At 41.3% G+C, this 14,729-nt stretch overlaps 1 non-coding gene across 1 annotated transcript; it reads right to left on the reverse strand.

Annotated features, from left to right (window-relative positions):
• Positions 1 to 14,635: 14,635 nt before the first annotated feature.
• Positions 14,636 to 14,707, reverse strand: TRNAW-CCA. Its single transcript has one exon. It is a non-coding gene; the product is annotated as a tRNA-Trp (tRNA).
• Positions 14,708 to 14,729: the final 22 nt, after the last annotated feature.

Here is a 14,729-nt window from a genome sequence, read left to right on the forward strand (position 1 = left end):
TCACCGGCAAGTTTAAAATCATAATTAAGTTCTTTAATAGCCCAATAAGCCTTGTGTTCAAGTTCGAGAGGTAAGTGACATGCTTTCCCATAGACCATTTTATACGGAGACATACCCATAGGATTTTTATATGCAGTTCTATAGGCCCATAATCCATCATCAAGTTTCTTGGACCAATTCTTTCTAGACCTATTAACAGTCTTTTGCAAAATTAATTTGAGTTCTCTATTACTCAATTCTACTTGACCACTATACTGAGGGTGATAAGGAGATGCAATTCTATGATTAAAATCATATTTAGCAAGCATTTTACGGAAAGCACCATGAATAAAATGTGAACCACCATGAGTCATTAAATATCCAGGGACTCCAAATCTTGGAAAAATAACATCTTTAAGCATTTTAATAGAAGTGTTATGATCAACACTACTAGTTGGAATAGCTTCTACCCACTTAGTAACATAATCAACAGCAACTAAAATATGTGTATAACCATTAGAGGAAGGAAAAGGTCCCATATAGTCAAAGCCCCAAACATCAAATGGTTCAATAAAAAGTGAATAATTCATAGGCATTTCTTGACGTCTACTAATATTACCAATTCTTTGACATTCATCACAAGATAAGACAAACTTACGGGCATCCTTGAAGAGAGTAGGCCAATAAAAACTAGATTGCAGTACCTTATGTGCAGTTCTATCTCCAGCATGGTGTCCTCCATAAGCTTCGGAGTGACACTTGCGTAGGATCTATTCCTGTTCATGCTCAGGTACACAACGTCTAATAACACCATCTACTCCTTCTTTATAAAGATGTGGGTCATCCCAAAATTAATGCCTCAAATCATAGAAGAACTTTTTCTTTTGCTGGTATGTGAAACTAGGTGGTATAAACTTAGCAACAATATAATTAGCATAATCAGCATACCATGGAGCTGTATGAGAAGCATTTATGACATTTAATTGCTCATCAGGAAAACTGTCATCAATAGGTAGTGGGTCATCAAGCACATTTTCTAACCTAGACAAGTTGTCTGCAACGGGGTTCTCAGCTCCTTTTCTATCGACAATATGCAAGTCAAATTCTTGTAGCAAGAGAACCCATTTAATAATTCTAGGTTTAGCATCTTTCTTTTCCATAAGATATTTAATAGCAGCATGATCAGTGTGAATTGTTACTTTAGAATCAACAATATAAGGTCTAAGCTTATCACAAGCAAATACAGCTGTTAAGAATTCTTTTTCAGTGGTAGCATAATTTCTTTGAGCATTGTCTAGAGTTTTACCAGCATATTGAATAACATTTAGTTTCTTATCAACTCTTTGTCCTAGAACATCACCTACAGCATAATCACTAGCATCACACATAATTTCAAAGGGTAAATTCCAATCAGGTGGCTGAACGATAGGTGCAGAAATCAATGCTTTCTTAAGTATTTGAAATGCTTCTACACAATCATCATCAAAGACAAATGGTATATATTTTTGTAATAAATTACTCAAAGGCTGAGAAATCTTTGAGAAGTCCTTAATGAACCTCCTATAAACACCGGCATGACCAAGGAAACTTCTTATACCTTTGATGTCCTTGGGACATGGCATCTTTTCAATAGCATCAACCTTGGCTTTATCAACTTCAATACCTCTTTCAGAAACTTTATGACCCAAGACAATACCTTCATTAACCATAAAGTGGCACTTTTCCAAATTCAAGACAAGATTAGTTTCTTCACATCTCTACAAAACTCGATCAAGGTTGCTCAAGCAATCATCAAAAGTAGACCCATAGACGAAAAAGTCGTCCATGAAAACCTCAGAAATCTTTTCACAAAAGTCAGACAATATAGCCATCATGCATCTTTGAAAGGTAGCAGGTGCATTACATAAACCAAAATGCATACGTCTATAAGCAAAAGTACCAAAAGGGCATGTAAAAGTAGTCTTTGATTGATCTTTGGCTGACACAGGTATTTGAGAGAAACCAGAATAACCATCTAGAAAGAAAAAATGTGTATGTTTAGATAATCTTTCTAGCATTTGATCGATAAAAGGTAAGGGGTAATGATCTTTTTAGTAGCCTTATTTAATTTGAGGAAATCAATTACCATCCTATAACCTGTAATAATTCTTTGAGGAATCAATTCATCTTTATCATTAGGAACAACAGTAATACCTCCTTTCTTAGGGACACAATGGACATGCCTTACCCACTGACTGTCAGCAACGGGATAAATTATACCTGCCTCAAGGAGCTTTAGTATCTCCTTTCTTACCACTTCTTTCATTTTAGGATTCAGCCGGCGTTGATGATCACAAACTGGTTTAGCATCTTCTTCCAAATTAATTTTATGTTGACATAGAGTGGGACTAATGCCCTTAAGATCATCAAGAGTATACCCAATAGCAGCACAGTGCTTCTTCAGAGTTTTCAATAATCTCTCTTCTTCATGTTCTGAAAGGTTAGCACTAATAATAACAGGATATATCTTTTTCTCATCAACATAAGCATATTTAAGAGTATCAGGTAACGGTTTAAACTCAAACACGGGATCACCCTTGGGTGGAGGAGGATCCCCTTGGATTTCAACAGGTAAATTATTTTTCAGAATAGGTTCCTGTTTAAAGAATACTTCATCTAATTCCCTTCTTTCATTCATAAACATATTGTTTTCATGGTCTAGCAAATATTGTTCTAAAGGATCACTAGGAGGTACGTCAATAGAAGCAAGACCAATAATTTCATCCTTACTAGGTAATTCTTCTTCACGGTGTTGTCTACTAAATTTAGAAAAATTAAATTCATGAGTCATATCATCTAAACTGACACTAACAACATCTCTTTTGCAATCTATGGTAGTGTTAACAGTATTTAAGAAGGGTCTACCAAATATAATGGGACAAAAGCTATCTTGTGGGGAACCAAGAACAAGAAAATCAGCAGGATATTTAGTTTTCCACACAAGACTTCAACATCTCTAACAATTCCCATTGGTGAAATAGTATCTCTATTGGCAAGTTTAATTGTGACATCAATATCTTCCATCTTAGCAGGTGCAATATCATGCATAACTTCTTTGTATAAGGAATAAGGTATTGCACTAGCACTAGCACCCATATCACATGAGCCATGATAACAATGATCTCCTATTTTAACAGAAATAACAGGCATGCCTACTACAGGTCTAGGTTTATCTTTATCACGGGGTTTAGCAATTCTAGCAGTTTCATTACATAAATAAATAACATGCCCATCAATATTATCAGACAAGAGATCTTTAACAATAGCAATATTAGGTTCAACTTTAACTTGCTCAGGAGGTGTATATGTTTTAATATTGCTTTTACGAACCACAGTTGAAGCTTTAGCATGATCCTTTATCCTAACAGGGAAAGGTGGTTTCTCAACATAAGAAAGTAGGAACAATAGGATCATTATAAATAACATGTCCAGCTACTTTTACTTATATGGGAGGATGATATTTAAGCCACTTCTCGTTGGGGAGATCAACATAAGTAGCAAAAGATGAAGGAAATATGCCCTAGAGGCAACAATAAAGTTATTATTTATTTCCTTGTAATCATGATAAATGTTTATTATTCATGCTAGAATTGTATTAACCAGAAACATAATACATGTGTGAATACATAGACAAACAAAGTGTCACTAGTATGCCTCTACTTGACTAGCTCGTTAATCAAAGATGGTTATGTTTCCTAACCATGAACAATAAGTTGTTATTTTATTAACGGGATCACATCATTAAGTGAATGATCTGATTGACATGACCCATTCCATTAGCTTAGCACCCGATCGTTTAGTATGTTGCTATTGCTTTCTTCATGACTTATACATGTTCCTATAACTATGAGATTATGCAACTCCCGTTTACCGGAGGAACATTTGGGTACTACCAAACGTCAAACCGTAACTGGGTGATTATAAAGGAGTACTACAGGTGTCTCCAAAGGTACATGTTGGGTTGGCGTATTTCGAGATTAGGTTTTGTCACTCCGATTGTCGGAGAGGTATCTCTGGGCCCTCCCGGTAATGCACATCACTTAAGCCTTGCAAGCATTGCAACTAATGAGTTAGTTGCGGGATGATGTATTACAGAACGAGTAAAGAGACTTGCCGGTAACGAGATTGAACTAGGTATTTGGAATACCGACGATCGAATCTCGGGCAAGTAACATACCGATGACAAAGGGAACAACGTATGTTGTTATGCGGTCTGACCGATAAAGATCTTCGTAGAATATGTAGGAGCCAATATGGGCATCTAGGTCCCACTATTGGTTATTGACCGGAGACATGTCTCAGTCATGTCTACATTGTTCTCGAACCCGTAGGGTCCGCACGCTTAAGGTTACGATGACGGTTATATTATGAATTTATGCATTTTGATGTACTGAAGGTTGTTCGGAGTCCCGGATGTGATCACGGACATGACGAGGAGTCTCGAAATGGTCAAGACATAAAGGTTGATATATTGGAAGCCTATGTTTGGATATCGGAAGTGTTCCGGGTGAAATCGGGATTTTACCGGAGTACCGGGAGATTACCGGAACCCCCCGGGAGCTATATGGGCCTTAATGGGCCATAGTGGAAGAAGAGGAGAGGCTGCCAGGGCTTGGGCCGCGCGCCCCTCCCCCCTAGTCCGAATAGGACAAGGAGAGAGGGGGCCGGCGCCCTCCTCCTTCTCTCTCTCTTTTCCACCTCATGAATCCTATTCCAACAAGGATTGGGGGAGAAGTCCTACTCCCGGAGGGAGTAGAACTCCTCCTGGCGCGCCATATGTGGCCGGCCGGCCTCCCCCCTTTAGTCCTTTATATACGGAGGCAGGGGCACCCCAGAGACACACAAGTTGATCCATGTGATCTTTTCCTTAGCCGTGTGCGGCGCCCCCAGCCACCATAGTCCTCGATAATATTGTAGCGGAGTTTAGGCGAAGCCCTGCTGCTGTAGTACATCAAGATCGTCACCACGCCGTCATGCTGACGGAACTCTTCCCCGACACTTTGCTGGATCGGAGTCCGGGGATCGTCATCGAGCTGAACGTGTGCTAGAACTCGGAGGTGTCGTAGTTTCGGTGCTTGATCGGTCGGATCGTGAAGACGTACGACTACATCAACCAAACGCTTCCGTTGTCGATCTACTAGGTATGTAGATCATACTCCCCCTCTCGTTGCTATGCATCACCATGATCTTGCATGTGCGTAGGAAATTTTTTGAAATTACTACGTTACCCAACAATGGCATCAGAGCCTAGGTTTTATATTGTTGATGTTATATGCACGAGTAGAACACAAGTGAGTTGTGGGCGATATAAGTCATACTGCTTACCAGCATGTCATACTTTGGTTCGACGATATTGTTGGACGAAGCGTCCCGGACCAACATTACGCGTACGCTTACGCGAGACTGGTTCTCCCGACGTGCTTTGCACAAAGGTGGCTAACGGGTGTCAGTTTCTCCAACTTTAGTTGAGCCGAGTGTGGCTACGCCCGGTCCTTGCGAAGGTTAAAACAACACCAACTTGACAAACTATCGTTGTGGTTTTGATGCGTAGGTAAGATTGGTTCTTACTTAAGCCCGTAGCAGCCACGTAAAACTTGCAACAACAAAGTAGAGGATGTCTAACTTGTTTTTGCAGGGCATGTTGTGATGTGATATGGTCAAGACATGATGCTAAATTTTATTGTATGAGATGATCATGTTTTGTAACCAAGTTATCGGCAACTGGCAGGAGCCATATGGTTGTCGCTTTATTGTATGCAATGCAATTGCGCTGTAATGCTTTACTTTATCACTAAGCGGTAGCGATAGTCGTGGAAGCATAAGATTGGCGAGACGACAACGATGCTACGATGGTGATCAAGGTGTCACGCCGGTGACTATGGTGATCATGAAGGTGCTTTGAAGATGGAGATCACAAGCACAAGATGATGATGGCCATATCATATCACTTATATTGATTGCATGTGATGTTTATCTTTTATGCATCTTATCTTGCTTTGTTTGACGGTAGCATTTTAAGATGATCTCTCACTAATTATCAAGAAGTGTTCTCCCTGAGTATGCACCATTGCGAAAGTTCTTCGTGCTGAGACACCACGTGATGATCGGGTGTGATAGGATCTACGTTCAAATACAACGGGTGCAAAATAGTTGCACACGCGGAATACTCAGGTTATACTTGACGACCCAAGCATATACAGATATGGCCTCGGAACACGGAGACCGAAAGGTCGAGCGTGAATCATATAGTAGATATGATCAACATAGTGATGTTCACCAATGAAACTACTCCATCTCACGTGATGATCGGACATGGTTTAGTTGATTTGGATCACGTAATCACTTAGAGGATTAGAGGGATGTCTATCTAAGTGGGAGTTCTTTAGTAATATGATTAATTGAACCTAAATTTATCATAAACTTAGTACCTTGTAGATAGATGGCCCGTGCTTGTTTATGTTTGATTGTAGATAGATGGCCCGTGTTGTTGTTCCGTTAAATTTTAATGCGTTCCTTGAGAAAGCAAAGTTGAAAGATGATGGTAGCAATTACACGGACTGGGTCCGTAACTTGAGGATTATCCTCATTGCTGCACAGAAGAATTACGTCCTGGAAGCACCGCTGGGTGCCAAGCCTGCTGCTGGAGCAACACCAGATGTTATGAACGTCTGGCAGAGCAAAGCTGATGACTACTCGATGGTTCAGTGTGCCATGCTTTACGGCTTAGAATCGGGACTTCAACGATGTTTTGAACGTCATGGAGCATATGAGATGTTCCAGGAGTTAAAGTTAATATTTCAAGCAAATGCCCGGATTGAGAGATATGAAGTCTCCAATAAGTTCTATAGCTGCAAGATGGAGGAGAACAGCTCTGTCAGTGAGCATATACTCAAAATGTCTGGGTATAATAATCACTTGATTCAATTGGGAGTTAATCTTCCAGATGATTGCGTCATTGACAGAATTCTCCAATCACTGCCACCAAGCTACAAGAGCTTTTTGATGAACTATAATATGCAAGGGATGAATAAGACAATTCCCGAGCTCTTTGCAATGCTGAAAGCTGCGGAGGTAGAAATCAAGAAGGAGCATCAAGTATTGATGGTCAACAAGACCACTAGTTTCAAGAAAAAGGGCAAAGGAAAGAAGAAGGGGAACTTCAAAAAGAACAGCAAGCAAGTTGCTACTCAAGAGAAGAAACCCAAACCTGGACCTAAGCCTGAAACTGAGTGCTTCTACTGCAAGAAGACTGGTCACTAGAAGCGGAACTGCCCCAAGTATTTGGCGGATAAGAAGGATGGCAAGGTGAACAAAGGTATATGTGATATACATGTTATTGATGTGTACCTTACTAATGCTCGAAGTAGCACCTGGGTATTTGATACTGGTTCTGTTGCTAACATTTGCAACTCGAAACAGGGACTATGGATTAAGCGAAGATTGGCTAAGGACGAGGTGACGATGCGCGTGGGAAATGGTTCCAAAGTCGATGTGATCACGGTCGGCACGCTACCTCTACATCTACCTTCAGGATTAGTATTAGACCTAAATAATTGTTATTTGGTGCCAGCGTTAAGCATGAACATTATATCTGGATCTTGTTTGATTCGAGATGGTTATTCATTTAAATCAGAGAATAATGGTTGTTCTATTTATATGAGTAATATCTTTTATGGTCATGCACCCTTAAAGAGTGGTCTATTCTTATTAAATCTCGATAGTAGTGACACACATATTCATAATGTTGAAGCCAAAAGATGCAGAGTTGATAATGATAGTGCAACTTATTTGTGGCACTGCCGTTTGGGTCATATCGGTGTAAAGCGCATGAAGAAGCTCCATACTGATGGACTTTTGGAACCACTTGATTGTGAATCACTTGGTACTTGCGAACCGTGCCTTATGGGTAAGATGACAAAAACACCGTTCTCCAGTACTATGGAGAGAGCAGCAGATTTGTTGGAAATCATACATACAGATGTATGTGGTCCGATGAATGTTGAGGCTCGTGGCGGATATCATTATTTTCCCACCTTCACAGATGACTTAAGCAGATATGGGTATATCTACTTAATGAAACATAAGTCTGAAACGTTTGAAAAGTTCAAAGAATTTCAGAGTGAAGTTGAAAATCATCATGACAAGAAAATAAAATTCCCACGATCTGATCGTGGAGGAGAATATTTGAGTTACGAGTTTGGTGTACATTTGAAACAATGCAGAATAGTTTCACAACTCACGCCACCCGGAACACCACAGCGTAATGGTGTGACCAAACATCGTAATCGTACTTTACTAGATATGGTGCGATCTATGATGTCTCTTACTGATTTACCGCTATCGTTTTGGGGATATGCTCTAGAGACGGGCGCATTCACGTTAAATAGGGCACCATCAAAATCCGTTGAGACGACGCCTTATGAACTGTGGTTTGGCAAGAAACCAAAGTTGTCGTTTCTAAAAGTTTGGGGCTGCGATGCTTATGTGAAAAAGCTTCAACCTGATAAGCTCGAACCCAAATCGGAGAAATGTGTCTTCATAGGATATCCAAAGGGAACTATTGGATACACCTTCTATCACAGATCCGAAGGCAAGATTTTTGTTGCTAAATTCGGAAACTTTCTAGAGAAGGAGTTTCTCTCGAAATAAGTGAGTGGGAGGAAAGTAGAACTTGACGAGGTAACTGTTCCTGCTCCCTTATTGGAAAGTAGTACATCACAGAAATCAGTTTCTGTGACACCTACACCAATTAGTGAGGAAGCTAGTGATGATGATCATGAAACTTCAGAACAAGATACTACTGAACCTCGTAGATCAACCAGAGTAAGATCCGCACCAGAGTGGTACGGTAATCCTGTTCTGGAAATCATGCTACTAGATCATGATGAACCTACGAACTATGGAGAAGCGATGGTGAGCCCAGATTCCGCAAAATGGCTTGAATCCATGAAATCTGAGATGGGATCCATGTATGAGAACAAAGTATGGACTTTGGTTGACTTGCCCAATGATCGGCAGGCAATTGAGAATAAATGGATCTTCAAGAAGAAGACTGACGCTAACAGTAATATTACTGTCTACAAAGCTCGACTTGTCGCAAAAGGTTTTCGACAAGTTCAAGGGATTGACTATGATGAGACCTTCTCACCCGTAGCGATGCTTAAGTCTGTCCGAATCATGTTAGCAATTGCCGCATTTTATAATTATGAAATTTGGCAGATGGATGTCAAAACTGCATTCCTAAATGGATTTCTGGAAGAAGAGTTGTATATGATGCAACCGGAAGGTTTTGTCGATCCAAAGGGAGCTAACAAAGTGTGCAAGCTCCAGCGATCCATTTATGGACTGGTGCAAGCTTCTCGGAGTTGGAATAAACGCTTTGATAGTGTGATCAAAGCATTTGGTTTTGTATAGACTTTTGGAGAAGCCTGTATTTACAAGAAAGTGAGTGGGAGCTCTGTAGCATTTCTGATATTATATGTAGATGACATATTACTAATCGGAAATGATATAGAATTTCTGAATAGCATAAAGGGATACTTGAATAAGAGTTTTTCAATGAAAGACCTCGGTGAAGCTGCTTACATATTGGGCATTAAGATCTATAGAGATAGATCAAGACACTTAATTGGACTTTCACAAAGCACATACTTTGACAAAATTTTGAAGAAGTTTAAAATGGATCAAGCAAAGAAAGGATTCTTGCCTGTGTTACAAGGTGTGAAATTGAGTAAGACTCAATGCCCGACCAATGCAGAAGATAGAGAGAAAATGAAAGATGTTCCCTATGCTTCAGCCATAGGCTCTATCATGTATGCAATGCTGTGTACCAGACCTGATGTGTGTCTTGCTATAAGTCTAGCAGGGAGGTACCAAAGTAATCCAGGAGTGGATCACTGGACAGCGGTCAAGAACATCCTGAAATACCTGAATAGGACTAAGGATATGTTTCTCATATATGGAGGTGACAAAGAGCTCATCGTAAATGGTTACGTTGATGCAAGCTTTGACACTGATCCGGACGATTCTAAATCGCAAACCGGATACGTGTTTACATTAAACGGTGGAGCTGTCAGTTGGTGCAGTTCTAAACAAAGCGCTGTGGCGGGATCTACATGTGAAGCGGAGTACATAGCTGCTTCGGAAGCAGCAAATAAAGGAGTCTGGATGAAGGAGTTCATATCCGATCTAGGTGTCATACCTAGTGCATCGGGTCCAATGAAAATCTTTTGTGACAATACTGGTGCAATTGCCTTGGCAAAGGAATCCAGATTTCACAAGAGAACCAAGCACATCAAGAGACGCTTCAATTCCATCCGGGATTTAGTCCAGGTGGGAGACATAGAGATTTGCAAGATACATACGGATCTGAATGTTGCAGACCCGTTGACTAAGCCTCTTCCACGAGCAAAACATGATCAGCACCAAAGCTCCATGGGTGTTAGAATCATTACTGTGTAATCTAGATTATTGACTCTAGTGCAAGTGGGAGACTGTGAAGGAAATATGCCCTAGAGGCAATAATAATGTTATTATTTATTTCCTTATATCATGATAAATGTTTATTATTCATGCTAGAATTGTATTATCGGAACATAATACTTGTGTGAATACATAGACAAACTAAACGTCACTAGTATGCCTCTACTTGACTAGCTCGTTAATCAAAGATGGTTATGTTTCCTAACCATAGACATGTGTTGTCATTTGATTATTAACGGGATCACATTATTAGGAGAATGATGTGATTGACATGACCCATTCCATTAGCTTAGCACCCGATCGTTTAGTATGTTGCTATTGCTTTCTTCATGACTTATACATGTTCCTATGACTATGAGATTATGCAACTCCCGTTTGCCGGAGGAACACTTTGTGTGCTACCAAACGTCACAACGTAACTGGGTGATTATAAAGGAGCTCTACAGGTGTCTCCAAAGGTAAATGTTGGGTTGGCGTATTTCGAGAATAGGATTTGTCACTCCGATTGTCGGAGAGGTATCTCTGGGCCCTCTCGGTAATGCACATCACATAAGCCTTGCAAGCATTGCAACTAATGAGTTAGTTGCGAGATGATGTATTACGAAACGAGTAAAGAGACTTGCCGGTAACGAGATTGAACTAGGTATTGAGATACCAACGATCGAATCTCAGGCAAGTAACATACCGATGACAAAGGGAACAACGTATGTTGTTATGCGGTCTGACCGATAAAGATCTTCGTAAATATGTGAGAGCCAATATGAGCATCCAGGTTCCGCTATTGGTTACTGACCGGAGACATGTCTCGGTCATGTCTACATTGTTCTCTAACCCGTAGGGTCCGCACGCTTAAGGTTTCGATGATAGTTATATTATGAGCTTATGAGTTTTGATGTACCGAAGTTAGTTCAGAGTCCCGGATGTGATCACAGACATAATGAGGAGTCTCGAAATAGTCGAGACATAAAGATTGATATATTGGACGGCTATATTCGGACACCGGAAGTGTTCCGGATGATTTCGGAGAAAATCGGAGTACCGGAGGGTTACCGGAACCCCCCCCCCCCCCGGGAGAAGTAATGGGCCATATGGGCCTTAGTGGAGAGAGAAGGGCAGCTAGGGTGGGCCGCGCGCCTCCTCCCCCCTGGTCCGAATTGGACTAGGAGAGGGGGGGCGGCGCCCCCCTTTCCTTCTCCCTCCCCACTTCCTTTCCCCCTCCTAGTAGGAGTCCTACTCCTACTAGGAGGAGGACTCCTCCTTGGCGCGCCAATAGGGCCGGCCGGCCTCCTCCCCTTGCTCCTTTATATACGGGGGCAGGGGGCACCCCTAGACACACAAGTTGATCCACGTGATCGTTTTCTTAGCCGTGTGCGGTGCCCCCTTCCACCATAATCCTCGATAATATTGTAGTGGTGCTTAGGCGAAGCCCTGTGATGGTAGAACATCAAGATCGTCACCACGCCATCGTGCTGACGGAACTCTTCCCCGACACTTTACTGGATCGGAGTCCGGGGATCATCATCGAGCTGAACGTGTGCTAAAACTCGGAGGTGCCGTAGTTTCGGTGCTTGATCGGTCGGGCCGAGAAGACGTACGACTACATCAACCGCGTTGTGCTAACGCTTCCGCTGTCGGTCTACAAGGGTACATAGATCACACTCTCCCCTCTCGTTGCTATGCATCACCATGATCTTGCGTGTGCGTAGGAAAATTTTGAAATTACTACGTTCCCCAACAGTGGCATCCGAGCCTAGGTTTTATGTGTTGATGTTATATGCACGAGTAGAACACAAGTGAGTTGTGGGCGATATAAGTCATACTGCTTACCAGCATGTCATACTTTGGTTCGACGATATTGTTGGACGAAGCGTCCCGGACCAACATTACGCGTACGCTTACGCGAGACTGGTTCTCCCGACGTGCTTTGCACAAAGGTGGCTAACGGGTGTCAGTTTCTCCAACTTTAGTTGAGCCGAGTGTGGCTACGCCCGGTCCTTGCGAAGGTTAAAACAACACCAACTTGACAAACTATCGTTGTGGTTTTGATGCGTAGGTAAGATTGGTTCTTACTTAAGCCCGTAGCAGCCACGTAAAACTTGCAACAACAACAACAAACTTGCTAAAACTCGGAGGTGTCATAGTTTCGGTGCTTGATCGGTCCGGCCGAGAAGATGTACGACTACATCAACCGCGTTGTGCTAACGCTTCCGCTGTCGGTCTACAAGGGTACGTAGATCACACTCTCCCCTCTCGTTGCTATGCATCACCATGATCTTGCGTGTGCGTAGGAAAATTTTGAAATTACTACGTTCCCCAACAACTATCGTTCGCATAGTCGCACACGCACGGCTGCGGGAGATGCTCACGCACAGCGGGGGAGTTGCACACTCTCGTCGGCATAGTCACACATGTGTGACCGCAGAGTTGCACACTCTCGTTCACTTAGTCACACACAGACCCCTGCTGGAGGTGCTTACACACGGCTGTGGAGTCACACACTCTCATCGACATAGTCGCACATGCATGTCCATGGAGTTGCACACTCTTGTCCTCATGGTCGCATACGCAGGGCTAGACAGTTGCACCAGGCGGGGACTAAATTGCACACAGAAAAGTTCATCCAAACATACCCATGTGGGATCTAATATCGAAGAGCACGTCATGAGAGATTCCTATGATGAAAACTAATCTTAATTTCGATGTCCGGTTCAAAAGTTATGACTTATTTACAATACTAAAAATCTGAATTATTTCCGTTCACACATGTTCGCATCCGTGAAATTGCACGTCTATGAGTAGGTAAAAAGTTGCACATCGAGTGTCAGCTAGTTGCACATCGACGGCTAAACAGTTGCACCAAACAAACACTAAATTGCACAAAAAGAGTTTGTAGAAATATATCCATACGGGATCTAGTTTCGAAAACCACGTTGCGAGAGTTCCAATGGTGAAAACAGATCTTAATTTTGAGATGCAGTTTAAACGTTGTAGCTTTTTATAAATTCAGAAACTCGAATTAAATGAGTTCACACCTGTTCACATGAATACTTTTGTATTTTTTTTCCTATTTAGGCCTCTTTTGGTTCATAGGATAAGATTATCATAGGAATAGAAATCTTATAGGAAATGAGATGACATGTATCTCAAATCCTATGAGTAGGAATAGGAAATAAGATGTCATTTGATTAACACCAAAGGAATTTTTCCATTGAGTCTAGGCTCTTTTTTATTTTCCTATGAAATGTGAAGGATAGGAACCAATCCTATGTAGGAATAGAAATCCATTCCTATGAACCAAAGGGCTCTAAAGGAAAAAATCCTATAAGAATCCTATCCTCTAGAATTTCTATGAAATTCCTCTAAACCAAAAAAGGCCTTACATGGTACTTTTTTTTAATATGAAATAAAATTTCTTTATATAAAAATTAGAGGATTATTTTCCTTCATAGATTTAGGGGACCAGACTTTTGCTTTTTAGACCTGCCCTAAAAAGTTTATATATGTTACGTATCAATTTTATCATAAGGAACTTTGACGAGTGTACTGGTGTGGCATTTGCTCCTGCAGGTCACGGGATCGAAACCCATTGACGACAATTTTTGCAAAATGCTGTGGGTTGCTGATGGACCCCGCACAGCCCCATCTGCGAGAAAAATGAAAAAATTCTGAGGTTTTTTTTTGCAAGATAAGCAGGCACACGTCCTCCTCGTCGCCTTGTCCCTGACAGCGGGCCCATGCCACGTTGGCGCGCCTAATCAGCACCGTGTTCGTATAGAAACGTAATTTGCACCATATATATATACGTCAAAGCCAAGTTATGCCACCAGTTCAATGTATGCTTTAATGCACCTTGAAATCTAAATCTATGATGAGGAACAACCAAATTAAGCCTTATAAAATGGAAAAACTAAAATTTTGAGATAAGCCCTATAAACCAGAAAGAGTATTTGATAAGCATTTATTGGCTTACCAAAGAAAACAAAATTTAATTAAGTTAGTCAACAATACTTAGGAAAATCCTAAAACTTAAATTAATTTGGAATGGAGTAATAAAGATTAGTTCGTTATCGAAAGCAAGACACTGTGGGCTAAAAGCCAAAAAGAAAAAAAGAGACCGGATTAGATTCGGGGGTATTGAACCCGACGTGAATCGAACACGCAACCTTCTGATCTGGAGTCAGACGCGCTACCATTGCGCCACGGATCCGGTGTGCTTTCACTAACTAAGC

Source organism: Triticum urartu, chromosome 7, assembly GCF_003073215.2.
Source record: "Triticum urartu cultivar G1812 chromosome 7, Tu2.1, whole genome shotgun sequence".
NCBI classification, from domain to species: domain Eukaryota; kingdom Viridiplantae; phylum Streptophyta; class Magnoliopsida; order Poales; family Poaceae; genus Triticum; species Triticum urartu.